Below are 20,141 nucleotides of genomic sequence, written 5' to 3'. Positions count from 1 at the left end.
TAGGCAAACTCAATAGAGAAGCATGTGATCAGTTTGATCAGCTGATAGATTTGTAAGGTCCTGATTTGCTGTGATGACTTCCTGGTTTAACACATGATCAGGACCAGCAAATCAGAACCTTACAAATCTGTCAGCTGATCAAACTGATCACATGCTTCTCCATGAGTTCTCCTAAGCAGGGCCATCCCTAGTGACAGGAGGCTGAGAAGGTAGAAGCTGCTAAAATCTGATCTATGCTATGCTCACATGTGTTTACAAGGCAAGCTAGATATGACAGTACAGTTTCCAGGAGAAAAAAAGAAAGAGTAAGGGAGCGAATGACATTGGGATTGGCTTCAGAGGCAGCAAATATGAAAAATGCCTAAATGCCTCAAACAGTTTTCTCTTTATTCATAATATTCACTGAAATCAAAATGTGGACAGTGCAGTTTTCACAGTCTTACCTCCGGGATCCATCAATGCAACCATCTCTGCCGGGAGCCCATTACATCCTGGCATTTCGGGGTTGCGTGCAATTCTCATGCCCCTAGCAACAGGGACACGCGCACACAGCCTCGGAAGAGAGAGGGGCGGATGCATCAGCTAAGGCATCCTTCCTATACGCTTAAGAAGCGTAGAATATAGTGTCAGCTGACATACTTAGCTGACACTCAGACAGGGATGGCAGCGCAGTGATTGGCTGTTAGAATGTGTAGCCGGCAACTGATTAGTGAGTGCTCAGTATAAATGTCTGCCTGTAATTTGTGCTCATTGCCCGTAATAGCTTTAAGCTTTGCTAGCTACTGGGTGCTCACAGGACTTTTATTGGACTCGAGATCTCATTGCTGTGGGTTCTGGTAGTTTATTGCTCAGGCCTTGTTCAGCTCCAATTCCTTGCACCCTTAAAGGCCTGGGTGTAACCGCAGTCGGGTAGGTGTTGTCTCTCACCTCCTGTTCAAGCGGGGACGCGCCACATAAGGCGAAGACGGTGGTGGAGATTGGGGCATTGGGGCTGATCTGTGAGCGGTGATCCAACAGGCCTTACATCAGTGCATGTTAAGTAAGTAGAGAAAGTATTTATCTACTTATATACAAGTATGTGTTTTTTTCCTGGGATAGTATGGCTGACCCTGCTGCTTTAAAATTGTATCAATGTGATGCAGGTTGACAATATGATAGCCGAGCACCCAAACTAACCCCCCGTGCACCATAGCTGCATTGCAATGCAATTTGCCTGTGGTAATGTCGAAGTGCACCAGTTGCCCTAGCGACAAAAATCCCTGCTTCCATTTTATCCTGTGTATATCTGGCTTTTGTGGAGGGTTGTTAAATACTATAAGACAATTGAAACACAACGTGGAGCTAATGTATGACTTATTCCAAGTCAGAAACAAAATAGGGCAGTGGTGTCCTCTCTCTCTTACCTGTTTTTGGCCTTGCGCAAAGAACCACTGATAGCCCTGATGAGGCAATTTCCAAGAAAGTCAAGACATTTATAAAATATTCTTTTTTTACGAAAATGACCGTGATATCTTTATCATTGTCCAAAGCTTCCCTTCCAAATGTGTTTAACGTATTAGGTAATTTGGACAAATTATCAGAGTATAATTTAATTTAGCAGCTATAAAAGAGAGGCAATCCTTGGTAATCTTCCTGAAATGCAATTAGAAGTCCTTTCCAAAGCTTTTTACATTTCAGTGGAAACAGAAGAACATTAAATATCTTGGGGTGACGCTTACCCTTAAATCAACTGATTTATTCGTGGACAATTACCAACCCCTACTCACTAAAATATTCTAGAGAGAGGGAGAGGGAGAGAGAGAGAGAGAGAGAGAGAGAGAGAGAGAGAGGGGGGGGGGGGGGGGGGGGGGGGAGGGGAGTGAGAGAGAGGAAAGGAAGGGGAAAAGAAAGAAAGCTTGTTTGCAAATACTCGCAGCTTGATTACAGGTAGTAGCCAGGTTACATACATCTCGAGTTACATACAACCCACTGATATGAATGACACACTGTGAATAAAATGCTGTTTATTAGTATGTAGCCCCGCCTTCCCACTGAGGCTTAAAGCGCATACACACTCCTGACTTTTTCAAACTACATGTCGCGGGTCGGTCGTTCTGACGACAGTTCCACATGAGTACAGGCTGTCTTCAGACTGATAAGACTGATTTTTAATGATCTGCTCGGCGGATCATTCAAAATCAGTCTTATCAGTCTGATGACAGCCTGTACTTACTTGGAACTGTCGTCAGAACGACTGCCTCGTGGGTGTGTGTTCGCACCTTTAGCCTAGGCTAATTAGAAATGCAGATTACCCCTTCCTGGAGCATTCTGTGAGACCAAACATTATTTACACTGTCTTTGGAACTCTCAGTATACAAATATTCCGCAGAGATTACCTGCCAGTAGTAAAGATGTCACCACCAAATTTCAGAATGTAAATAAGGGCAATGGGCAAACACTGACTAAATAATTTATACATGAATATTATGACATTATTTTCACTACAGTTCCTCTTTATTGTCACACACTTTCTATGGGGATATAAACCCTCAGGTGGCAGATGTAGTTGCAAGAGTAGTAAAGTCCAATCGTATCAGCCAGATCACACACATTATTGGCTGATTCAATGACAAAGTTAATGGTTGATGCCAGGGTGACAATTGGGCTACAGTCACAGTGGGTGTTGTGTTCCCTGTAACAGGAACGCAATGCAGCAGAACGGAAAACTTGCACTGCATGATTCGTGCGCATTGTGTCGCATACAGTGAAGCATACAGTAAATGGAAAGGATGCTTTACTGTCACTTAACAATCAATCAATTGCAGTGACGCACTGCATGCAGTATGATGAGTTGCGCAATCCTTAGATCACTTCGGACACATTGGCTATCATTCATGAACAGGCTGTCGGTAAACAGAATCAGTGCGGGAAAACACCGCTGGCGGATTTTTAGACTTCTGGGTTGGGCATTCATGAAGATGTATCCATGTGCGGAAGCAGTGCGGAGATTCCCCGAACGAAGCTGGCGGTAGGCAGGCGGTAGGCTTGCGGAGACACGGAAGCTGCCGAGTTGATACATTTCTCCATGTTCCGCTCTGCTGCAGCTGCCTGGGAGGTCTGTGTGTCTCCATTCATTTACATTGATATCGCCACATCAGAGGGAGCGGAACTTCCCGACCTCACACCGCTTGCGGTGATCTTCATGAATGAACATTTTGCTACATTTGTACTGATAATCACCGCACAAGGCGGTGATTTATCACTCTGCTCGGTAGTGTCATTTTTCCATGCGGAAAGAGGCTTTATGAATGCTGACTTTGCCGAGTGGTCGGTAAAGTCAGCTGTTTTAAGCATTTCTGCATGCGGAAATGCTTTATGAATGATAGCCATTGTGATTGTCACATAGATTTTACATTGCAGTGAGACTTTCCGTGTTACAGCGCGCTCATTAGGTCCCTCGGGGGCATTAATGCACCTGATGGGTTAAAACTTTTGGCTTGAGCAATAGAATGGTGCTTTTAGGTATATTAGTGGATGGTTTCTATTGCTTTTGGAGAGCTTTCTTCAGCACTACACCTTGTCACGGAACAGCCGTGAGAAACACGAGCGAATTGGAAGGGGCCGCGCAGTACAATTTCTGATCGCTGTCTGGCTAAATTTGTGCAGCCATTACAGGAATCAGAAATTGACATACCTGGTTTTTTAAAAGTACAAGTTTTCTCCTCTGCCCTGGACATAGATGCAGGATGTCTTTTGATGTGTTAATTAGCTTAGAATGTTTATCTTTCATTACCTCTCTAGTCACCAGCTGGGGACTCTATTCACAGAAGGCTTCCCTCCCCAGCAGGGGGCTACTCCAAACCTATGTTCCCCCCAGACTTCTTGGCACCGATGAATGGCCAATCTGAAAGCCTGGGTGGTATGATTTCCTGTCGGCATACGAAAACCGAATATCGCACAGCTATGAAATTCATATAGTCTTATTTGGTAAAATCTGGCCATCGTGCTGATATGAAATTCATTGTAATGGCCCGTTCGGTTAAGGAGTTATGGACCCCTCGGTAACCATACGCCCTAACACCCGCATCCAAGGTATCATATTAATTGGTAGGTTCTGGGGATCGAGAATATGTAATTATTATTTGTGTGCCGGCCGCGTAAGTCGGTCTAGAGAAATGTCAGGGTTATGGAGCTTGTGGAAGCCCCTGCCCAGATGTGATTACCATAGTCCGGCCCGGGGGCAGACTCTGGAAGCCCGCCTCTGAAAGCAGCTCCATTAAAAGTACATGAGCTGCCCGGGCTAGTGAGTCCTCCAAATTCCACCTTCCTGAGAGCACATTGCCAGCCAGAGGACACATGGTTGGCGGCCATCTTGTCTAAGCTGAAACAAAGGACACATGGCTAGCGGCCATCTTGATCGGCCATCTTTGCTGAAACTGAACAAAGGACATCTTCTATATTGCTTGGATTTTAAACTTTGCTGAACTGAACAAAAGGAACTCTACAAGTTTTCCCACTAAAGGACATCTTTCCAGGAACTAAGTATTTTTTCTCCCTTCTTTCATTTTTCATACTGGCTATTACTGTTTTAATAATTGTTGATTTTAATAGTTGTCTGTATATATTAATTATTTATATTGCTTTCAATAAACCGACGCTATCGTCAGTTGTTCTTCTAGCTACCCTATTATTCAGCACACACAGAACCGATCCCAGGTCTCTGAAGAGACGCTACTATTGTTTGTTGTTGGCTAGACAGAATACAGCGTGTTTTAACCGTTTTTATTCGCAGGATCAGTCAGGTCCACTGGCCCATATCAGTGGTGGTGGCAGTTATACCCTGGAATCGTGTGTAAGTTGTAATTACCGTACCTCACAGGCTCCCTTCTGGTTTGGTCTGCGGCCAATTCCCAACGGTTCCTGCACATTGACTGCGACCAGAGTTTGCACGATCCGTGCGCTGCCACCGTTTGGAAGGCCATTTGCGGTCTGACCACTAAGGGCTCCTGTGACACACCTCACTTATCATCTGCTGCTTGATTAGCTCCCATGCAGTTATTATTTTTCACATTTTGTTTCGTTTTAATACAGATTTAAAAACAACAACAATTTGACCCCTTCTAAGTCTCATGCAGGCTGGTGTTTTCCAGGTGATATGGAGATCCTGAGTATCGGCTGTGTCCCATAGGCAGCATCAATCCACATGGTCAATGGTATTGGGAGGTACCCTACTAAGGGGGACAGCACACGCCTTCCTTTGAGGCCGGTTTCACACTGCAATCTGGGAGTGTGGCAGCCGCACCACACCACCAAAAACAGGCCTTTGGGGAATATCGCATGACTACACGGTATTCCCCATTGGGCAAAGCTGGAAGTGATGCGTGCTTGCGGTCACTTCCTGCTTCGGGGTATGCGGAAGTACATGGAAGAGTATTGTAAAATTACGCTTCCGCGCATGTGCTCCGTGATGTTGCGTTTGAAAATGTTTAAAAATCCCAATGACAAATGGCATGTGACACAAATTGAGCCCAAATTGTGCGTTTGTACCAACCGATAAGAATAATTGTTTTGGGCATCGCAGATCTATTGTGTGTACGTAGCTAACATCCAGGGAGACTGGCGGTAGGACTGCCCTGAGATACAGAGCAATAAACTACAAGCACCAGTCAGACCTACTTATCAGTAAACAGAGCCTGTGCATTTACCATTCAAATATGGCGGCCCGGAATGCATTTAGAGCGGCGATTTATATTTACAAACAAGGCTCTTGAAACATTAATCGATAACATTATTAGCCTTATAAAACAAAAACAAAATAAAAAAAGGTACATAAAGAGGAAAGGTTATTGCCAGTAAATGAATCCACTCTACCTTTACTGTCAGGCCTGGAGGTTTATAGGAAGAAATTCCATTACAGCCGGAGTAACCCCATCTCACGGCAACTTATCGCGAATAAATTAAGTGTGATGTTTTCAACAGCCAGCGACTATTTAAAACTACAAAGCGGAACATCTAATGCAGTCGCGGCGCCATTATGGACTATCCGCTCCAATAAAACATTCTCAATTAAAAAAGCACATCTGAAATGGTTATTGCAGCGGCATCCGAGGGAAAGAACTTTGGCTGGTGATAAAAGTGACGTGAAGCATCGGCGTTCTATGAAATATTTCATTATCTACTTGTAATACACTTCACTACGTTTTATATGGCCGTAATAGACACAGGCGGGCGTTTTTACACAGGCTTCTCTTGGCGTACATCTCCTTCTGTAAATTGTTTCTGCTACCAGGAATGTGACAAGCACGCTGCAGCACAGCCTCCCCTGAGCTTTCTGTAATACTGGCCAGCACAGCCACGCATATTGTGAAAATCACGGCTTGGAGGTTCAGGCTAAATTTCAGACTTATTCAGTAATAGAGCTAGGGGCATAACTAGGGGGAGCAGCACTTGCGGCCGCAGGGGGTGGGGCAAAGCTGTGGGGAAGCCCTTACTACCAACCTTCTCTTCCTCCAATACAGGGAACTATACTTCAGATCAGGTGTTGTTGTGGCCACACTTGTTTTATGACCCTTGTGAGATGGGCCCCATCGCTGTGAAGGGCACCAAGTGGAGGCAAGGGAAGGGGTGTGAACATTCGGCGAGGGGGGGGCATCAAAGTTTGGCTGGGGGCCCCATGGATTGTAGTTACACCACTGGACAGAAGCAAACTTTAAAAGGGGCAAGAATCTTAAGTTATTTTTTTAAAACAAAAAATGGAGTTTTGGACACGATTTTCAAAGCAAGACTTCCCACTGAAAAATATTCCCCCCAGCCCACTAATAAACTGAAAGGGCCGGTGCACACCAAAACCCGCTAGCAGATCCGCAAAACGCTAGCAGATTTTTAAACGCTTTTTTTTATTTTTATGAGGCGTTTTGCTAGCGTTTTGCGGATTGCTGCTGCGGTTTTCAGTATAGTAGATTTCATATATTGTTACAGTAAAGCTGTTACTGAACAGCTTTTGTAACAAAAACGCCTGGCAAACTGCTCTGAAGTGCCGTTTTTCAGAGCGGTTTGCGTTTTTCCTATACTTAACATTGAGGCAGAAACGCATCCGCAATCCAAAAAATGCCTCACCCAGGCATTTTTCGTTTCTGCAAAACGCCTCCCGCTCTGGTGTGCACCACCCCATTGAGATACATTGACCAAGCAGATCCGCAGCCGCAAGCGGATCTGAAAACGCCCAAAAAGCCGCTCGGTGTGCACCAGCCCATAGACAGCTAATTCTCAAAGTGGACCTGAACTCTTGCACAGGACAGAAGGAAACAGAGAGAAATGCACCCTGTATGTATTTAGAGAGTTTAGCCTGTCTAATTCCCCCTCATCTGTGACTAATCAAATATGTAATTTGATCTCTCAGCTGTGTCAGCTGGCTGCCTCTGCAGAGCAGCTAATTTGTAAACACAGGATGTTAACCCTATGTCTGCTTCCATGAAAGCAGGAAGTAGACACACTGCAGATTTATTGCAGGAGTGCTGTAAGCTGTAGCAAAGAAATGTTTTTTTCTTTAAGGCCCCTTTTGTATCAGCTGTAACGAAGAAATGCTTTTTGTTTAAAGGTTATTATGCTGTTGCTTATCTTTTAAAACAGAGAGGAAATTCTGAGTTCAGGTCCCGCTTTAAGACAAAGGGTAGTGCTAAAGCAGTGTGGCTTAAAGAGACACTGAAGCGAAAAAAAAATGATGATATTATGATTTGTATGTGTAGCACAGCTAAGAAATAAAACATTAAGATCAGATACATCAGTCTAATTGTTTCCAGTACAGGAAGAGTTAAGAAACTCCAGTTGTTATCTCTATGCAAACAAGCCATTAAGCTCTCCGACCAAGTTATGCTGGGAATACACGGTTCGTTTTTGCCTTCGTTTAAACCTTCGTTTCGATTGTGCCTTTTGTCCTTTTCGATCCCGAAATAATCGGTCATACGGTTAATATCACCACCCACGGTTTCGTTTTTTTTTCCGATTCTGATGGTTTCGTTTTTCCAATGATCGAAGGCTGCAAAGAAACGAAACGAAAATCCCTTTTTACAGGGACGGACTAGCATAAACGAACATATAATCGATCTGAACAGCCATCAAGCCTACCAATGGCTCGATTAGATGGATAAAGAGAGATAATATCAAACATGTTCGATCACTAGTCGTTCGTTTTTGGGGTCTATTAATCGAAACTATAATGAGATTATGACTATTTTCACATACGTTTTCAACACTCGATTCGTTTACCGAACGAATCGAAGGTTTAAACGAAGGCAAAAACGAACCGTGTATTCCCAGCATTAGTCATGGAGAGGGCTGTTATCTGACTTTTATTATCTCAACTGTAAGTGAACTGTTTACTTCTTCTCTGCTAGAGGAGAGGTCATTACTTCACAGACTGCTCTGAAAGACTCATTTTGAATGCTGAGTGTTGTGTAATCTGCACATATTATAGAATGATGCTATGTTAGAAAAAACACTATATACCTGAAAATAAAAGTATGAGAATATTTTCTTTGCTGCTAATCTTCTAGTAATTATTCATAGTACACAACCAATTCATTATATCATATATTTTTTTTCGCTTCAGTGTCTCTTTAAACAGCACATACTAATTAACCATTTACACATTGAAATGCACACGCATAACATCTTTATTCACAGATAAAAAGCACTAGTAAGGTTATGTAAAACTGGGGATCTTGTTTTACAAAACAACTGCAGCATTTTGCATAAGCAGCACAGTTACATCACAAGGTTATCTGTTGACCAGTACCTACCCTGCATCATTTTTAAAGGGAACCAAGTATCATTTTTTTCTGCAGTTTCTCCTGGATTCTAACAGCTATAGGAGCTGCCATGTTCTCCACTCACCTTATAGCTACCCATTATTTATCCAGGGGCAGGTGTGGTAGATAGCATCTATGCAGTGCCGGATTTGTACTCTCCAGTGGCCTAGGCCTGCTGTCACCTAACCCCCCCCTCCCGCCCCCCACACCGCCACCACCAAAAAACATTCTGTCCAACACTCTGACTAGCGATCATTGGTTTGAATGGGCTCATTTCAGTTGTGCTGCTCTGCCTCCCATTCAGCCAAGAATCAGAGGATGCTCTGTCTGCTCAATAATTCCTGTAATTTGCGCTCCTGCCCGAATGTGCACAGCAGCCAATAGTGTTCTGCACATGCATACATGAGAAATGACGCTGATGTATGTACTTGTCAAGAATGCATAACAATATACTGGCGTTGGTTGCTGTGCACATCTGGGCAGGAGCGTAAAACTTGCGCAAGTGCATGCTGCTTCTTTGTACTCTGTGCGACTCGCTGCAGTCGGAGCCACAATCAGGTGGCAGGAAAGCTCAATGGAGAGAATCCCATACAAAACAGAGAACAGGTATGTAGCAAACGTCCTCTCAATACCCACTTTGGATGTTTGGTTGTAATTAGAGCGGACCTGAACTCAGAACTTCCTCTCTGCTTCAAAAGATACACAACAACATAACCTTTAAAAAAAAACATTTCTTTGTTACAGCTGATACAAATCCTGCAATAAATCGGCAGTGTCTACTTCCTGCTTTCATGGAAGCAGACATATTGTTAACATCCTGTGCTTTCAAATGAGCTTAGATGTTGTGGCAGTCAGGGGACACAGGGGAGAGATCAAATTACAACTTCAGATTAGACACAGATGAGGGAGGGTTACACAGGCTCTCTAAAAACATACAAGGTGGATTTTTCTCTGTTTTCCTTCTGTCCTGTGCAAGAGTTCAGCTCCACTTTAAAGCATCTGAATGATATTTATTTAGATTTGCTGAAAAATCTATGTATGTCTTTTGAATGTTGAATGTACATATGGTGGTGTGCTCTAACATATTGACAGTATACAGGAACAAAGTCTGAAGAAGGTTTATTCACAGAAAGATTACTCTTTTTCTTTTAAGCCAATAAATGGTATCATCCTGATTCAAAACTCTCTGCTTTCGCTGATGGCTAAGATGGTACAATGCTTTACTGCTACAGGAAAGGAGAGGGATGCCAAACCATACACATTAGCATAGAGGTAGTAACAGTACAGGTGACAGTGACAGTTTAGCAATAAAAGGATAGCAAACAGCATTTTTATTCCTGCAGTTCTCATAGATGGTAGGAACTGAAGGACAGAAAATGAGTCAGGAAAGAGTTAACTGAGACTCCTGCTTTGTAATGTAAATCCGTGGTATTTCTCACATCAACTTGTATGTCCATGATACAGAGGAATGAATCATCAGGTGAGGTGACAGCAGATGTTGATTGTCATAACACACCAGCAATTGTGAGAGAGAGACTTGAATTGGAATTGGGGAACTCTGGAATTCAGCTACCGTATTTGTGCAGAGCAGGGCGCTGGCTGGCTGCTCTGCGGGACAAGAAGAGGTGATTAACTTTGACATATGACCTCTTCTATTTCTAAGTCATGCCGCCCTTCTTATCTGATTTTATCGCCCTAGGCCATGGCCTTTGTGGCCTTCCCAGAAATCCAGCCCTGCATCTATGACTTCTATAAACTCTTTGAAGCACAGAGTCCTATGCAGTGTATGGGCAGCAGAAAGATCTCTCTCTGATCAGATCAAGAGATCTGTTTCTTTGTCGAATCTGCCCATCATCGCTAGATGCATGGCCAGTGGCCACCTTAAGGCTGTCTCAGGCCAGCCAAGCTCAACGCAATGTTTTATGTTCCTCTCCACTATAATGTATAGCCTTGGAAGAGACATTTGTGAGTCAGTAATTAGCTAGAACGGTCCAGGTGAGATTATATGCTTGCCTGAATGGGGAAGTTTAATATGGCATTTCAAAGGTCAGCAAGCACCAAACAGATTTAGAGAAAGTATTTCAGAGGAGTAAACCCTGAATGTGTTTGCATATTTTGAGACTTTTCCTGTAAAGTGCCATGGAAGATAACAGGGTATACACCAATAATAAGAACAATAATTTCAAAGCAAGAGTTGTGACATTTCTATAATGATGGCATTGCAGAAAAGGATCAGCAATAGGCTGCCATCTGCACCTTCCTGTTCTGTATCATCCAGGAGAACTCAATATAATCTCAGCAGATGGGTCTGTGTGGTCAGAACGGCTATTCGCATAGGATGCTGGAAGCCTGATGTGTAATGTGTGGAAAATGTCACTGCGGAAAGCTTATTGATCAAGTAATGACACGAGTTAGAGACACTCAGACGTGACATTTCAGCACCACAGAGGGGGAGTGTACAGAGCAATTCCACAACAAAAGTCAGATCAGAGAATTCAGAAAGGCTGTGTCCCCAGCGCCAGCTTGAGGCCCTTTTCACACTGTGTTGCACCACTTAATTCTTCCCCGCCACAAGGACTATGCAAGTCTATGGAGACATGCACATTTCACATGATGCAACGCAGTGTGCCAGAAGTATCTGTCACACGCCCCCTGGTGGCCGGACCACACAATGCCTTCCAATCGGTTTCAGCACACAGACCATGCAATCTGTGGTCGCAATCGGTGTGCAGAAACCACTGGAATTTTGGCAGCAGACAGGCTAGAAGGGAGCTTGTGAGTTATAGTAACACAAATTACACACTATTTCAGGGTATAAAACTGCCACCACTTCTGCAGAAGGGCAGAAGGCCTAACTTCACTGATACGAATACCTGCAAATAAAACAGTTAAAACACACTCTATTTTATCTAGCTATCAACAGTAGTAGCGACTCTTTGGAACGCTAGGATTATTTCTGGGTGGCTGCATAGCAGGGGTAGCTGAACAAATAAATGACTTTTAGAAGTATTTTATTATAAATGCAATATAAATAATATATACTGAAAATCATTAAAATCAACAATTATGGAGACAATAGTAGAGCAGTATAAAAATAAAAAGGGAAGAAAATACGAATACTTAGATTCAGGTGAAAATATGTCCTTTCTGGGAAAACAGGTGAAGTTCTTTTGTTTCCAGAGCAAAGTTCAAACAAATATGGCCGCTGCTCAGTCCTCAGAGCAACGGCATGCCTTTCGTAAGATGGAATGTGGAGGACTCAAGGGAGGAGACCCTGTCAAGTTCTTCTGAATGACACACATTTTTGCATGGGGTCTCAGGTTTAGCCCAGGGGTTGGACAAGGTGCGGTTAACCTTCTGAGTGGGTTTCTTGTGCCCACCAAATATGACATTTTCCATATCTCAGCTTACGCTTCCCCACACACACATAACAGTCACAGATTCAGAGTCCTCAGAATATGCTAGTACATATGACATCAAATGTGGTTGATGTCGCATGTTCTATCACGAAGTAGCGGAATACCTCTGGTTCTGGGTATGTCAGTGGCACCAATTTAATATTAAAATATTCACCAGATCCGGACCAGCATAATGATATAACTTCCGTAACTCTTATATAAACGGTATTCCTTAAACAAGCTAAAATCAAATACTACATTTATGTTTAAAGCTGATGTGAAGGCTCCGCCGTGTCCTAGGAAGCTCGCTTTTGGCTGGGATCACCAAATGGTATCCTTTAAAAGGGCATGTTCACACTTGGGTGTCACTAGCCCATGAAGGAACTTCTTTTGATCAAGTTTAATTACACAACAGATCTTATCAGAGAGCATTCTTAGCTCTCATGAAAAGAACTCTACTAACAGGTATGAAAGGGCAGATTCCCAACAGAAGACCCCCCAAGGCTCGGCAGCAAGGACCTACACATACAGTTATGATCTGGCACGTCCACGACAATCGGTTGCAGAAAAAACGATTGCGATTGCGTTTTCTCATGGCTCTTCCGTGACACCTCCCCCCGAGAATAGAGGCATCCATCAAGACCTGGCTGACAGGTCTCAAGCTGCTGGTATGGGGGGATAACTCATTGGAGCCTGCGGCTCGGTTCACCTGGACAGGTCGCTGTCCTTTACCCTCAGGATTGACGCAACATGGACCTTTCTGGGCAGGGCAATTGCGCCACAGCATTCCCATGTGGCATCTGTCAGGACTGCTGAAAATGGGCAGTGGGTCAGGCAGGTCAACAGCCAACCCACGCAAGGGCTTCTTGCTAAGTGGCGGTGGGCCTAAGGGAACCCCGCGGGAATCCCTGGACCTTCCCAACCTCTGACAGACAGCACATGTCTTGCAGTCTCCAGGCTTGGGTCACTTTGCAGCGCTGTTGTGAATGCAGCACTGTCAGTTTCAGCCAACTGGCTCATGTCACATGAGGTCAACGGCTGAAAGCTTCCACTTCTGGGGTCAGCACGGGACGAGAAGTCCGGCACTGAGAACCCAACAACCCTTGCAGCACTCTGAGTGACTGGTAGCTCAGGTACAACATTAACATTACAATCAGTGACATTTCCCACATCATTGACACATGCGTTAATGACAGTGACAGGTACAGTTATATTTTCATCACAACAGACAGTTTGTACATCAAACACAGGTACCTTTGACTCAGGTACTATGGAACCCGGTACCCTTGAACTGGACACATTCAACCCACCTCCCCCTGGTGCTCCCACCAGTGTGTAAAGTACCTGGTGGTGGGCGGAGAGTCCGTCTCCTTCCGTGAGCGTCGAGGCGGTTGCGGCAGGTTCATAGTAGGACACAAGCTTGCCCAAATCAGTCCCCAACAACACAGGGACTGGAAGATCATCCACAACCCCAACAACCCTTTCTTGAACCCCCAACCCCCAGTCGAGCTTCACTCTCGCTTGGGCAATGTGTAAAAGGGTGCCCTCTACTCCAGTAAGGGCAAGGGATCGGTTGGAGCTGATGCTCTGCTGCGGAACAAGGTGTGAGTGAACTAACGTGATGTCTGCTCCGGTGTCTCGGAATCTGGTGGCAACCTGGCCGTTCACTCTTACAGGCTGCTGCTGGTCAGTTCGGTTGCGGATTTCCTTTCCGCGACAAACAAAACAAGATCTGATGATCCAGGCTCTGGTTCACTGGCTGGGTGCATCTGCCATGGCGGAGGTACAGGTGATCCAGGTGCTGGTGGTGTCTGCCTCCGCTCAGGACAGTCGAATTTCATGTGTCCGGGCTTGCAACAGTAGTGACAGGTGACCCCCTTTAGGTGCCTCAGGCCTGGGCGCTGCAGCTGCACTGGGTGGCCTCTGTGGCGGATGGCTCACAGGGGCAGGAGGGTCTGCCATTGTATTGGGCTGACCTCCTCTCCAGCTAGATGGTGCAGTTCTGCGTGTGTCAGACACCCGGGTAGTCACAAAGGTCTCAGCGAGGTCTGCGGCAGCAGTCGCTGACTCATATATTCAGAAACTGTTCTATATGCAGATATTCAGAAACTGTTCTAGTACGATCAAGTCCTCCAGGACATCATAAGACCTTTTGGTGAGGCCTAAAGTCCACTGGCGCAGTGTGGTGAGTAAACTGCTGACCACATCTCGATAAGCGTCCGTAGATTTTTTCTGCTGACTTTTTGCGATAGGCTTTTGACATCAGCTGATATTTGGCAATAATAGCGTCTTTTATAGCGGAATAATCATTATCCTTTTCCACAGGTAACTCCACAAAAGCATCAAGCGCTTTGTAGCGCAGCAAAGGGGTCAGATGTCTGGCCCTCTGGTCTTGGAGCAGACGATACTGACGGCATGCTTTCTCAAAAGATTGCAGAAACAAGTCAATATCAGTGTCATTTTCAATAGTAGCAAATTTAAATTTTGCACTTACAGGTGATGCGCCTCCTTCAGCAGGGAGGCTGGGCGATGAACTCCGGCTGGCCTGTTGCACCTTTGCCATGTTCAGTTCATGCTGCCGTTGGCACTCCTGCTTGGTGGCATCTCTCTCCGCTCGGCGTTCTGCAGCTTGGCACTCCTCACGCGCTTCTGCAGTTTGGCGCTCCTCTTGCACGCGCTCCACTATGTACTGCAGGTACTTTTCTGGGTCATTATCCATTAGCTTGTGTAATGCCTGCTGCATTACGGGGTCAGCACAAATGGACAGTCCAGTACTGGCCATTACCGGGTGAGTACTTGAAGAAGCTCTGAGACCGGGGTCCATACTGACAATCTCCTGCGTAGTCGGTGTAGCAGGGCCCTCAGGATGCTCAACCTCTGTATGCATCGAGGTTCCCCTCGACTTGAGTCAGATGGGTTGGTGTCCTCCTCAGTGGACACATCCAACACCCGCAGTTATAAGAATTGGATTTAGCAATAAAAAGATGATTGACCACTTTAGTAAGGGCTGTTTATGAAGAGTGGTTAGAGAGAATGCCAGACTGGAAGTAATCAAGCAAGAAGATGAAGCAGTGCTAGCAAACTGGATGCATGAAAAGTTCCCGTTTGCCCCTCTTAGCTACAACCAGGGAGTTTGAATGCAGCGTTGCAGCCAGCATGCAGAAGTGCAGCGGGCGCTGGGTAAAGGGGTGCAAGTATTGTTGATTTGTAAAAAACTCGATTGATTCTTGCCATGTGGTCACTGTATTAGCTTTGATACACATGCAAAGGTTGTAGTGAATGAGATGTGTAGGGGCTGTGCAATAACGAGCGTGAAAGAGAAAGGTTTCTTTAATTCCAGCAGCAAGTGTGCACAGGCTTAAAGAGAAACTCCAACCAAGAATTTAACTTTATCCCAATCAGTAGCTGATACCCCCCTTTACATGAGAAATCTATTGCTTTTCACAAACAGACCATCAGGGGGTGCTGTATGACTGATAATGTGGTGAAACCCCTCCCACAAGAAGCTCTGAGAACCGCGGTACTTTTGACAGTTTGCCACAATGTAGCAAGGTTCACAGACAGGAAATAGCTGTTTACAGCTGTCTCCAACGGCCAAAACAGCTAGCAGCAGCTACATAACCTGCCCACAGTAAAAATGTCACCATGTAATAAATGTCAGAATGTAAATCGGGGAGAGGAAAGATTTTACAATGAGCAAACACTGACTAAATCATTGATACATAATTATTGTAAAAATGAAGCACTTTTTTTATTACACTATTTTCACTGGAGTTCCTCTTTAAACTTTTTTTTTTTTTTTTAATATTTCATGATTGCCCCCCCCCCCAAATGTATTTGACAAAGTTGGTACCCAAAACCTGAAAAGCACACATGGGAGTCTGGTACCTTAAGTGTTTAGCCACTTTTAAGACTTCATGGGGAAGAGTGAAAAAAAGAGAGCATTGAGCATTAGGGCTCGAAATTCTGACCGGCAAATTGCAGGATTTGTATCCGCCGCTCCGTAATGCTGTTCAAATGGATTGTTCAGGTGCTTTTTAGTATTGTTTCCTGTGGCTCAGCAGGTAAAGTTGCAGGTTATGTTAACGCAAGATTGCTGGTTCCATTGCCATAGGAGGAGGGAGTTGAAGTTAGATTTGATGTTGAAGCAGTCTGTCACATGTTCCCTTACCGTGTAACCAGGGAGTACAAATTAGTTAGGGTCTGAAGAAAACTCAGCAACTAACAATCTGTTTATTTTTCTTTCTTTATTTTTTATCCTACATTCTTGCAACTAGAAGACAGCTTTTAATATGTCCTACAGTCCTAATAGAAAATTACACTCCTACCACCAACTTCCTGCAAGCATTTTCTTTTAACCTGCATCCATCACTTCCCTCAACACTTTCATCTTTGCACCCCTACACCTTTCATTTTACCTCCCCACTGGGACCCCTGCACCTCTACTCTCACATTCATTACACACCTCCACACTTACACCCCCAAACCCTTCATCTCCCACTACCTACCATTTACATACTTACAACCCCAGCACCTTTCATTTCCCCTACACTCCCCTGCTTACAACTCCACAAATTTAATCTACCCTCTGTAATGAATAGCGGAGATGCCGCCGCGAGGGCAAGCAGCATGGCGGCTATCTCCGCATTCCAGCTGGTGGCTTCTGTTGCGCAGCAACACGCTGCTGGTTCGCCTGGTCCTTCTAGTGCACACAGATTGAGAGCTACGCGCGCATGCGCCAGGACCTTTATGCTAGTAGAATGGAAATCAGCTGATCAGGCCGATCAGCTGACTCCAGCTGGGCTCCGGATTGGCTGAGTGACAGGGGCGGCGCTGCGGAGCACTCTGTGTATATATAGGACTTGCCTGTCAGTTGCAAGTTGTCTGCTGTTGCGAAAACTTACGTGTGAGCACTCAGACCCCAGTCAGATCTTACAGTGTGTTAGAACCAGCCGGAGCTGGGAATTCACACTTAGTCAGATTCCGGTGATAGCCGTTAAAGTATTACTGTTTATCTGTTAGACTAGTTCCCAGGTGTTGAGACCAAGGACCTCACACCTAAGACTAGGCGATTGCTACATTGCTACTGTTTATCTGTTAGACTAGTTCCCAGGTGTTGAGACCAAGGACCTCACACCTAAGACTAGGATTGATATATATATATATATATATATATATATACTGTTACCTGTTATGACCTCTGGCTTTCCTGACAACTTTCCTGCTTGCTGATTCAGTACCTCTGCCTATCTGATTACCTGTTGCCGACATTGCCTGAACCCGGATACCGAATCAGTCTTCCGTCTCTGTACTTTATCTGTCCGTATGTTGCCAACTTTGCTTGTCTGACCTTTCTGACTGTCACCCAACCCTTGGGTGATCAGCCTTACTGTACTATCTGTGACACTTGCTCTTCAGGTGTTCATCAGCTGCAAGCACAGGCTTATGGTTAATTGCTCCTCAGGGGGCCATCCTGCAGCTCGGTCAGTGGTCTCTATCCCTTAGGAGTCTACTGGCTGCAGTACAGTCTGATTCCCTGCCCTCAGGGAATCACTAGTTGCAGTACAGTCTGATTCCCTGCTCCTCAGGGAGTCCCTGGCTGTAGTCCAATCATATTTCTCATTACACCAGTTATCACACTTGCAGTCCAGTTAGTGGTCCCTGCCCCTCAGGTGTCCACTGGCTGCAGTACCATCCGATTCCCTGCTCATCAGGGAATCCTCGGCTGCAGTACTGTCTGTATTACCTCCATCTCAGGAGATCATCTTGCAGCACAGTCAGTGGGAACCTGCCCCTCAGGGGTCCACTGGCTGCAGTGCAGTCTGATTCCCTGCTCCTCAGGGAATCCTTGGCTGCAGTAGTGTCTGTATCTCCCGCTTCTCGGGAGATAACTTCTCCGTTTACTGTTGCACCAAACACAATATCACATTGGGTGTCCTGTGTCTAGCTATACTAGTATTATTGGTGATTCTGCAGATCACCACATAATCAGGTATAGCATCTGTATTATTGGTGATACTGCAGATCACCAATAATCAGAAAAAAATCTGTGTTGCTGACACCAATCGTTACACCCTCACTTTTTCTCTTTCACTTACCAGCGCTCTACAATCTCACTGCAACCAATCTTTTTTCACTGTGTTATCAGCATCATCTTTCCCTATCACTTTCATCATATTTACGTAGATCATCTACTTAGGACCATCTTGCTCACTTCATTCACCTGTCTCATTCTGCTTTCTTCCACCCTATTGAACAGAAATTGCTTTACAACTGCTCTGGACTTTGCTAGCATTACCCAACTTTACTTGTTACCTTTTTCACTATGTCCTAACTGAGATGCTCATTAAAGTCACCATGCTAGCAATGGATTGTGATGATCCGCTCAGCTGGCTGCACAGGCAGACAGCTGTTTGTCCATTCCTCTAGTCTGTGGGCTGCAGGTCTCTGGAACAGAGACCTGTCTTTCCATTGCAAGTTTCTGGTCTGTTCTCTTGCTGGGGAATTTGCATACATTCGTTATGCAAATCCCCTACCTGCCTTCTTTGATGACTGGCACTATAAGAGCTTTATGTTTCCCAGAAGGCTTTGCTGGTCATTTCCCTTCCATGGTCTGTCCCTGATGGACACTGCTGGAGTGTCAGCCATTGCTATCTAGTATAGTTAATTCCTGGGGGTTGCTTTAGGCTCCCTGTCTAGCCCAGTCAGGTTGTATTATCTGTATTGCCTGTTCTGTCTTGTCTTGCCTGTTGCCATTGTCCTGTCCCAACGGTGGTCGACAGGAAATGGTTCTGATCTCTGTTCTTGGAGTATAGCTGGTGCAGCGGTTGCTACCAGCTATCTCTTCTGTTCTGTCTCCTGGGATCGCGCTAGCTACTTTTCGCTAGCGCTGGGGATCCTTCTGTTCTGTCTTCTGGGATCGCGCTAGCCACTTTTCGCTAGCGCTGGGGATCCTTCTGTTCTGCTACTCTGTACCTGGATCGCGCTAGCCACTTTTTGCTAGTGCTGTGGATCCTATCTCTCGCTTGTCCCTGTTTTCGTGTGTCTGTCTTGTCCGCTACGCTTGCTGGAGGCTTGGTGAGGTAACCGTTAAGCAAGCGCTCGCGTCCTCTGTTTCATGTTTGTCTGTTAATGGTTAGTTAGGCGTGCTTGTCTCTATTGTGCTTATCACGTGGAGATCGCGCATGACCGCGTGCACTGTGCGGTGTTCGCGGTTAGCTAGCGTTTGTTATTTTTCGTATCTCCTTATTGTATTATTTGCTGTGCCTTTGCTACCCTCGTATTCTATTCTGATCTGCCTTGTGTCACGTCTGGCGATCGCACCTCTCTCGATCGCGTTCCTATTTCATATCTGCTGTTGTGTGTGCGCGGTCGCAGGGTGACGACTGGATTGGCGCACACACATACAACCTGTCCCTTTGCTCAATCTCATTCGCAATCGCCTCTCTTGCGATTGCGTTCTGCGTTTCGTACAATTCCTGTCTGGCACTTGTGGAGGTGCAGAGGATTGGTTCCTCTGCACTCCCCAGCGCCATCTGCCGACAGGAATTTACCTCTACAGGTGCATAGCACCTTTTGCTGGGTGCCTGCAAATATACGCTTGTGGAGGATTTCCGCCGTGTCAGCGCACGCGTTGTGCGCTGATCACGGAGAAAGTTCCACAATCGTTACATGGATCTTCATAACTATTTAAAGAGCTTGGCCAGGTCACATGTTCCTTCTGTTGGGGATAAAAGTATGGAAGAACTGAGATTATTATTATTCATTTATAAAGCGCTAACATATTCCGTGCTGCTGTACAAAGTAAAAAACAAGGATGTTTTTTGCAAGCTTACAATCTAAAGGAATAGGAAGGGGAACAAGAGGTGGGTTAACATACAATATTTATGCCTAAAGGCTGTGCTTTTTAGGTTATCTAGTAGGAGTAAAACTTGGCCAGAGGTCAAAAGGATTACTG

Source organism: Hyperolius riggenbachi, chromosome 12, assembly GCF_040937935.1.
Source record: "Hyperolius riggenbachi isolate aHypRig1 chromosome 12, aHypRig1.pri, whole genome shotgun sequence".
Classification (NCBI taxonomy): domain Eukaryota; kingdom Metazoa; phylum Chordata; class Amphibia; order Anura; family Hyperoliidae; genus Hyperolius; species Hyperolius riggenbachi.
This window is presented reverse-complemented; position numbering follows the sequence as displayed.